This window comes from Rhineura floridana, chromosome 5 (assembly GCF_030035675.1).
Source record: "Rhineura floridana isolate rRhiFlo1 chromosome 5, rRhiFlo1.hap2, whole genome shotgun sequence".
Classification (NCBI taxonomy): domain Eukaryota; kingdom Metazoa; phylum Chordata; class Lepidosauria; order Squamata; family Rhineuridae; genus Rhineura; species Rhineura floridana.
In genome coordinates this window covers 48,661,792-48,671,719 of record NC_084484.1, presented here as the reverse complement: position 1 = coordinate 48,671,719, position 9,928 = coordinate 48,661,792, and positions in this window count along the sequence as shown.

Sequence of the window (9,928 nt, the reverse complement as noted above, 5' to 3'; positions counted from 1 at the left end):
TATTTCTGTGTGTATTTTTATAATACCGAACAGGTTATGTTGCCCAGAAATAGTTGAGAATTAAACCAGATTTTTTGGGTTTTATTTTAAGTATTTTTGCGTGTTTTGTTTCCCCCTTTGCTCTGTATCAGGCACCAACTTTAAAATAGACTATTTTTGCTGCTGCTACTTCCTTGAGTTGTTTTAGCATAACAAAAGCTCTTGTCAGACCAGGAAGCATGTATCAGCAAAGCAGAGATTTTTCAAGAAGAATGCCTGAACTATCCGCTGTTAACTTTGACCAGTGTAGGAGTAGAATCATGATTATTTTAGCTGCAGAGAAAGCTCTATGCTGTATCAAAAAAACTAAACCAGAAGGGAATGACCCAGAAGCTAGCATTTGGGAAGACAAATATTCTCTTGCAAAAGCTATAATATTTGATTCTCTAAGGGATGATCAGCTTGTTTATATAAATGAATGTAAATCTGCCTCGGAGATGCTAAACAAACTTCAAACAGCTTTCGGATTTCAAAGCTTTAGATGCCAAACCATGTTGATTAAAGAGATAGTGAATTTAAAATTGCAGACAAAGGAAAATTGTGAAAAACATATCACTTCCTTGATGCTTATTTTCAACAGATTGAGATTGGCCGGGCTTGATTTTAACCACCAACAGAAGTTGGGTTTTCTTTTGGGATATCTTGGAAAGAGATTTGATCCATTTATTTCTCTTTTAAACCACAATCCTGAGATCCTTTTTGAGGATGTTCTTGCGAAACTAAGAGAGGAATGTGTGATCCAAAGAGACTCAAATGATAATGGATCAAATTACATGGCTAGCAGAGATAAAGCCCCTCCCAAGAGCCAATCACAATGCTGTTTTTCTCCCAATTTTAAACAAAGAGAGCAAAGGGAGCATGCTTTCTCAAAGCACAAGCATGGACCTCGCAGAGAGGAATCCAAAGAAAGCAAAGGAAGAAATTTCCTTTTAACGCGCAAAGGTCTTGTGGCAAATAATTACAAACAAAAATCAAACAATTGGATCTTAGACAGTGGATGTACAAACCACAGTTGTTATAATGAAGTTTTATTTGATGAAATAAACAGTGATACTGAAGGAAGAATCCAGTCTGCCAATGGTCAATATATGAACATTAATGGATCTGGATCCATTGCTCTTAGGTGCAAGGTATCTGATCAAACCATAGTAAATGTGGCAGATCATGTTTTATATGTCCCAGACTTAAACTGCAATATGCTGAGCACCTCAGCTTTAGACAAGAAAGGATTTGCAATACATTTCCAGGATGGAAAGTGTACAGTGATCAAAGATGATGAATTGCTTGCACTAGCTTATGAAAATGATGGTGTTTGTGAACTGAGTCTTACAGCTGAACAAGCAAACACAGCCATGGTGGACAAGGAAGAGACCAGCCTAGAACTTTGGCACACTACTGGGACACCGTGATCCAAAGGCGATCCTACAGCTACAAAAGCAGAACCTTGCCATAGGTATCAAGGCAAACCAACAGAACCACGATAAAGCAAGCAGGTGCGTAAATTGCATTGAGGAAAAGGGTGTTAGGCCCTCATTTCCACCAAGGACTGAAAAGAGAAGCACCAAGGTGCTAGATCTCATACACAGTGACCTCTGTGGACCATTTAATGTACCCTCATTTGGGCAGAATAGATATCTTCTAATTTTTGTGGATGATTTTTCAAGGTACTGTGTGACTTACTTATTGAAGGACAAGAGTAAAACGTATGAGATGCTGAAGAAATACATCTCCATGGTGAGCACAAAATTTGAAAGGAAGCCGAAAGCTCTGCAAAGTGACAACGGTGGTGAGTTTATATCACACCAAACCCAAAGTTTCCTGGAGGAACAAGGCATTTTGCACAGGAGGACTGTCAGTCATACTCCAGAACAGAATGGGATTTCTGAAAGGAGACTTAGATCTCTTCTGGAAATGACAAAATGCATGCTTGCTGACGCTGATCTACCCAAAAGGCTGTGGGGTGACGCGATCGTGGCTGCAACGTATATCCAGAATAGATTGCCAACCAAGGGCACCACACACACCCCATTCCAATTGTGGCATGGCAGGATTCCAAACCTGGCACATATCAGAGTGTTTGGAAGCATTGCTTTTGCCTACATAGCAAAACAAAAGAGGCAGAAGCTAGATGCTAGAACAGAACAGACTATTTTGATAGGATATGCTCCTGGTAGCAAAGGCTACAGAGTTATGAACCTAAAGACAGGTGAAGTCAGCACAAGACGTGTTATCTACTTCGATGAACGAAGCAGAGCTGACAAAAGAGGGACTGTGCTAGATTTCTCAGAAGAGCAAGGACACCACGTCCAATCTCTTATAGATATGCCAGTACCCACATACGAAATACCAGTGACATCACAGATATCTGCACAACCTGACCCAAGCCTTAAACAAGAGGAAGAGGCAGAGATTGCAGAAAGTGATGATGTGGCTGAGAGAGGTACAGACGCAGATAAGAATGATGAGATGATTGGACTGGAAGATGCTGCAGAGCCAGACCAGATCCCAGAACAAGCTCCCAGATCCTCATCGCAAACCAACAAAGGTGTACCTTTGAGAGCGAGTTCGGCAGCAGGGCGAGGAGGCCAGGGCCCCCCACTCTGCCCGTCTGTTCCCTGACCTCAACTAAACCGCCGTCTCCAACCCATTGACGTCATAAACCTTAAACAAAACTATGCAGGTAAGAAGTTAGCAGGGGTGACTTCCGGGAAGGGTGACTTAGCCTGTGCCTGCTTTTGAGACGGGCTCCTGCCTCAAAAGAAGCTTATTCAGATATATCAGTCAGTTTTTTCTTTTTTTTTGACTGATTAAACTTCTCCCGGGTAGGGAGAAACGAAGAGATTAACCTCAAAGCCTATTTTTGTTGGGACGACCAGATCTCATTAATTTTTGGGACGAGGTCCAGCCGACGAAGGTGGGACGGATTTTCAACAGCAAGCTCTATCTGTTAAAGCGAACGTTCATCTTATCTTCTAAGAGAGAACGCATTAACAGGCAAGCACCCTTCTTTCTATATTTTTCTTTTACTTGACTTAAATTGTTGCTGTTTAAAAGAGATTTGCCAGATTGATCGGTTTTTGACATCTCACTGGGGAGCCGTAACTTCTCTCTGCTACGCACTAATTAATAGCTTATCTCTGTTTTTGTTGCAAAAAGCTGTCCTGGATTTGCATTCTAAAGATACACACAGAAGAGGGATTTCTATTCCAGATTTTTATTTTGAAAAATATTATACTGTTTTGAGACTACTCTCTTTTTGGTCTATTTTATTTTGACGAATCTGTTTCTTGACGATTGCCATTAATTGTTTCGATCCTGGGAACTGCATTTTGTTTACTTAACTATTGGAGAGATAAGGCTGTCTGCTCTGTTTATACTGTGATGTCACCAAGTCTGGAGTATTAACCCAATTGTTGCTGAAATAAGAAGTGGTTTTCCTATATTTTTCTTTTAAAATGGCAATTAAGAAAGTGGCTGAGAATCTGGAAATAACTATGTTTCAGAAAATAATGGATGAGATTGAGATAACGAAAATTGAATTGAGTAAAATGAAGCAGGAGATTAAAGATATAAGGGTCCCTGTGAGAGAGGTGACCCTGGAAGGGGTCCCTGTGAGAGAGGAGACCCCGGAGATTGGAACAGGGGTCCCTGTGAGAGAGGAGACCGTGGAGACTGGAATAGGGGTCCCTGTGAGAGAGGAGATCCCGGAGATTGGAACAAACATGGAACAGGAACAAGATTTGGAGTCTATGGATTTTAGAAATAAAATCTATTGTTTGGAACTCAATGTTATCTCTGAAGAAATTAATGAAGATTCTAGAGATAAAGTTATTAATGGCATGGATTATTTTCTGGACTGGAATGATGTGATGGAGCCCAATATAGAGAAAATCTATGGAATTAACTGCAGCCATGTGACAATGGAAAAACTTTTAAGAGATGACCCAGTGTATTTTGAAAAAAAGAACAGAGATATGATTTTACAGCAGTATTTCAGCAACTTATTCAGAATGGATGGCAAGAAAATATTTGGGATAGAGGTAATTCCCATCAGACTCTTACTATATGACTATGGCTTTGACAGCAAGATTATTATGGAATACTGATAATGGAAGATTGGATATTGAAATTACTGGACTTAACAAGACTACTGAAGATGGAAGATGGAAAATGGAACTAATAGAGATAATAGAACAATGGCTACTGAAATTACTGAACCTAACAGATTCTGATGTGATGGATTAATTGAAATGTTTATTTTGACTATGGTTATGACAATAAGATTATCATAATTAGTAATGAGATGGATTAATCGATATGCTTATCTGGAAAAAAAAATTGATAGATATATTTCTTAAAGAATTGAAATCTCTCTTTGACTTTTTGTGGAAAGAATAAAGTAATGTTTATGAGATTTGATGATTAAGTAAGATAACTACTGGAGGAAAGTGATTTTATAATATGACTTAAGAGACAGGATTGCTATATATTATAGACTTATAACTGATTTGATCTTTGACAAATGGGAAGTCAATATTTTACTCTTTATTTTTTATTTTTGTTTTTTTTTTCTTTTTTTCTTTTTGTTTAACTATTTTTGATTTTGTTTTTTGTCTTTGAATGTTTTGTGATTTTGTCTTGTGTGTTTTATGAAAATTTGAATAAAAATTATTGAAAAAAAAAAAAAAGAAGTTAGCAGGGGTGTGGGGGCTTTCATTCGGTTCGGGGCCTGCAGCATGTACGACTATCTGCCTGTTGGACAGAAGTCGTGGGTGTGCTCTCGGTGCAATGAGCTCCTGGCTCTCCGGGAACGACTTCATTTCCTTGAGGCCAAGGTGGCGGACCTGGAAAAGCTGAGAGAGGCAGAGAGGTGTGTGGAGGAGGCCTTCAGGGTCGTTATAGCTGTGTCCCACTCCAACGATGATAGCTCTCCTGCTATCATGGAGAACGATGGTCTCGGGGAAGGAGAGCATCCAGCTGAGGAAGAGGGAAACGATCCCTTAGAAGGGACCCATTCCTTGGGGGATGAGCAGCTATCCTCTCGTGCCGAGGATATATCTCCAGGGGGTGGAGGGATCCTTGTAGTGAGTGATTCGATCATTAGGAACATAGACAGTGGGGTGTGTGATGGGCGTGTAGACCGCAAGGTGTTTTGCCTGCCTGGTGCGAAGGTTGCGGATATCGCCCGTCGTTTAGATAGTTTGGTAGACAGTGCTGGGAAGGAGTCAGTGGTCGTGGTGCACGTTGGCACCAACGACATGGGGAAATGCAGCCATGAGGTCCTGGAAGCAAAATTTAGGTTGCTAGGTAGGATGCTGAAAGCCAGGACCTCCAAGGTGGCTTTCTCTGAAATGCTACCGGTTCCACGCGCAGGACCAGCCAGACAGGCCCAGCTTCGCAGTCTCAATGCGTGGATGAGACGATGGTATCGGGTGGAAGGGTTTGGATTTGTTAGGCACTGGGGAACATTTTGGGACAAGCCGGGCCTGTACAAAAGGGACGGGCTCCACTTGAACCAGAATGGAACCAGACTGCTGGCACTTAAAATTAAAAAGGTAGCAGAGCAGCTTTTAAACTGACTGAGGGGGGAAACCCGACAGGAGCTGAGAAAGGTCCGGTTCGGAATAAACCTCCCCCCTGGGATAAAAACCAAAGAAATGATGAAATTTTAAAAGGGGTAGGCCTAGAAGTAGGCATTGTGAGAGCAGGGGCACAGGATATAAATTCAGAAGAGCAAAATTACCACAGGCCTAACAACAAGTGCCAAAGACACTTGAAGAGAGACACTGCTTACAAGTGCCTGTACGCTAATGCTAGGAGCCTCCGAACCAAGATGGGAGAACTGGAGTGCTTGGTCTTAGAGAAGAGCATTGATATAGTGAGCATAACCGAGACCTGGTGGAATGGAGAAAACCAGTGGGATACGGTTATCCCTGGATATAAACTATATCGGAAGGACAGGGAAGGACGTATTGGTGGCGGAGTCGCTCTATACGTGAAAGAAGGCATTGAATCCAGCAAGCTCGAAACCCCAAAAGAGGCAGACTCCTCCACAGAATCGTTGTGGGTGGTGATACCGTGCCCCAGGAGGGACTTAATACTGGGAACGATCTATCGTCCCCCTGATCAAAATGCTCAGGGAGACCTTGAGATGAGATATGAAATTGAGGAAGCATCCAAACTAGGAAATGTGGTAGTAATGGGTGACTTCAACTACCCGGACATAGACTGGCTGCATATGTGTTCCAGTCATGACAAAGAAGCAAAGTTTCTAGATATTCTAAATGACTATTCCCTAGATCAGTTGGTCATGGAACCAACCAGAGGGACGGCAACCCTGGACTTAATCCTCAGTGGGGACCGGGACCTGGTGCGAGATGTAAGTGTTGTTGAACCGATTGGGAGCAGTGACCACAGTGCTATTAAATTAAACATACATGTAACTGGCCAATTGCCAAGAAAATCCAACACGGTCACATTTGACTTCAAAAGAGGAAACTTCACAAAAATGAGGGGATTGGTAAAAAGAAAGCTGAAAAACAAAGTCCAGAGGGTCACATCACTCAAAAATGCTTGGAAGTTGTTTAAAAACACTATATTAGAAGCTCAACTGGAGTGCATACCGCAGATCAGAAAAGGTACCGCCAGGGCCAAGAAGATGCCAGCATGGTTAACAAGCAAAGTCAAGGAAGCTCTTAGAGGCAAAAAGTCTTCCTTCAGAAAATGGAAGTCTTGTCCGAATGAAGAAAATAAAAAAGAACACAAACTCTGGCAAAAGAAATGCAAGAAGACAATAAGGGATGCTAAAAAAGAATTTGAGGAGCACGTTGCTAAGAACATAAAAACCAACAACAAAAAATTCTATAAATACATTCAAAGCAGGAGACCATCTAGGGAGACAATTGGACCCTTGGATGATAAGGGAGTCAAAGGTGTACTAAAGAACGATAAGGAGATTGCAGAGAAGCTAAATGAATTCTTTGCATCTGTCTTCACAGTGGAAGATATAGGGCAGATCCCTGAACCTGAACTAACATTTGCAGGAAGGGATTCTGAGGAACTGAGACAAATAGTGGTAACGAGAGAGGAAGTTCTAAGCTTAATGGACAATATAAAAACTGACAAATCACCGGGCCCGGATGGCATCCACCCGAGAGTTCTCAAAGAACCCAAAGGTGAAATTGCTGATCTGCTAACTAAAATATGTAACTTGTCCCTCGGGTCCTCCTCCGTGCCTGAGGACTGGAAAGTGGCAAATGTAACACCAATCTTCAAAAAGGGATCCAGAGGGGATCCCGGAAATTACAGGCCAGTTAGCTTAACTTCTGTCCCTGGAAAACTGGTAGAAAGTATCATTAAAGCTAGATTAACCAAGCACATAGAAGAACAAGCCTTGCTGAAGCAGAGCCAGCATGGCTTCTGCAAGGGAAAGTCCTGTCTCAGTAACCTATTAGAATTCTTTGAGAGTGTCAACAAGCATATAGATAGAGGTGATCCAGTGGACATAGTGTACTTAGACTTTCAAAAAGCGTTTGACAAGGTACCTCACCAAAGGCTTCTGAGGAAGCTTAGCAGTCATGGAATAAGAGGAGAGGTCCTCTTGTGGATAAGGAATTGGTTAAGAAGCAGAAAGCAGAGAGTAGGAATAAACGGACAGTTCTCCCAATGGAGGGCTGTAGAAAGTGGAGTCCCTCAAGGATGGGTATTGGGACCTGTACTTTTCAACTTGTTCATTAATGACCTAGAATTAGGAGTGAGCAGTGAAGTGGCCAAGTTTGCTGACGACACTAAATTGTTCAGGATTGTTAAAACAAAAAGGGATTGCAAAGAGCTCCAAAAAGACCTCTCCAAACTGAGTGAATGGGCGGAAAAATGGCAAATGCAATTCAATATAAACAAGTGTAAAATTATGCATATTGGAGCAAAAAATCTTAATTTCACATATACGCTCATGGGGTCTGAACTGGCGGTGACCGACCAGGAGAGAGACCTTGGGGTTGTAGTAGACAGCACGATGAAAATGTCGACCCAGTGTGCGGCAGCTGTGAAAAAGGCAAATTCCATGCTAGCAATAATTAGGAAAGGTATTGAAAATAAAACAGCCGATATCATAATGCTGTTGTATAAATCTATGGTGCGGCCGCATTTGGAATACTGTGAACAGTTCTGGTCGCCTCATCTCAAAAAGGATATTATAGAGTTGGAAAAGGTTCAGAAGAGGGCAACCAGAATGATCAAGGGGATGGAGCGACTCCCTTACGAGGAAAGGTTGCAGCATTTGGGGCTTTTTAGTTTAGAGAAAAGGCGGGTCAGAGGAGACATGATAGAAGTGTATAAAATTATGCATGGCATTGAGAAAGTGGATAGAGAAAAGTTCTTCTCCCTCTCTCATAATACTAGAACTCGTGGACATTCAAAGAAGCTGAATGTTGGAAGATTCAGGACAGACAAAAGGAAGTACTTCTTTACTCAGCGTATAGTTAAACTATGGAATTTGCTCCCACAAGATGCAGTAATGGCCACCAGCTTGGATGGCTTTAAAAGAAGATTAGACAAATTCATGGAGGACAGGGCTATCAATGGCTACTAGCCGTGATGGCTGTGCTCTGCCACCCTAGTCAGAGGCAGCATGCTTCTGAAAACCAGTTGCTGGAAGCCTCAGGAGGGGAGAGTGTTCTTGCACTCGGGTCCTGCTTGCGGGCTTTCCCCAGGCACCTGGTTGGCCACTGTGAGAACAGGATGCTGGACTAGATGGGCCACTGGCCTGATCCAGCAGGCTCTTCTTATGTTCTTATATGTTCTTACCACCTCTACGCCTGTCCTACCTCGCAAGGTCAGCGCTACCCAGAGAACCATCGACTTGGGAGGAGATCAAGCAGATGTCAGCATCCGAGGGCACTCAGTGGAGAAAAGCCGCTCAGGAGGAGATGGATGCACTGCACAAGAATAAGACTTGGACCCTGACAGAACTTCCACCAGGCAAGAAAGCCATAGGATGCAGATGGGTGTTCAAGGTGAAGCAAGATGCAGGAGGAGAAATTCAACGTTACAAGGCAAGACTAGTTGCCAAAGGTTTCCTGCAGAAATATGGAGAGGACTATGATGCTACTTTTGCTCCTGCAGTCCGACACAGCACAATAAGAATGTTACTAAGTGTGGCAGCCTTCAAACAGATGCACGTCAGACACCTCGATGTCAAGACTGCCTTTCTGCATGGAGAAATAACAGAGGAGTTGTACATGCAACAACCTCCAGGTTTTGTGAACCAGAAGCAAGCACATCTTGTATGCAAGCTTAAAAAGGACCTGTGTGGACTCAAGCAAGCTGCAAGGGCCTGGAATGAGAAACTGGATAAAATGCTCAAGGAGCTAGGCTTCAAGCAAGGTGAGGTAGACCAGAAGCAAAGATGGACATTTGACATATATTCTGATTTATGTCGATGACTTGATCGTGGCAACTCAAAGAGATCAAAACTACAGAGAAGTCGGACATCATTTGAACAAAGAAGTTGAAATCAAAGAGCTAGGCACTGCAACATACTACCTAGGCATCCAGATTGAGAGGGAAACAGATGGTTCCTATCTACTCAACCAAAAACAAAAGATTGGCAACAGACTTTCTTAAAGACAATGATGTAGATGAACCTTTACCAAATAATAAGAAGTACAGAACAGCAATAGGGAAGCTTTTGTACTTGACCAGAAACACCAGACCTGACATGGCAAGTGCCGTAGGGATCCTATGTAGGAAAACTAGCACACCCACACAAAAGGACTGGATTGCTGTCAAAAGGGTGGCTAGATACTTGAAAGGGACTATGGAATTTAAGCTGAGATTGCCAGCTAATAGTGATCCAAAGCTTGCGTGTTACACTGATGCTGACTGGGCT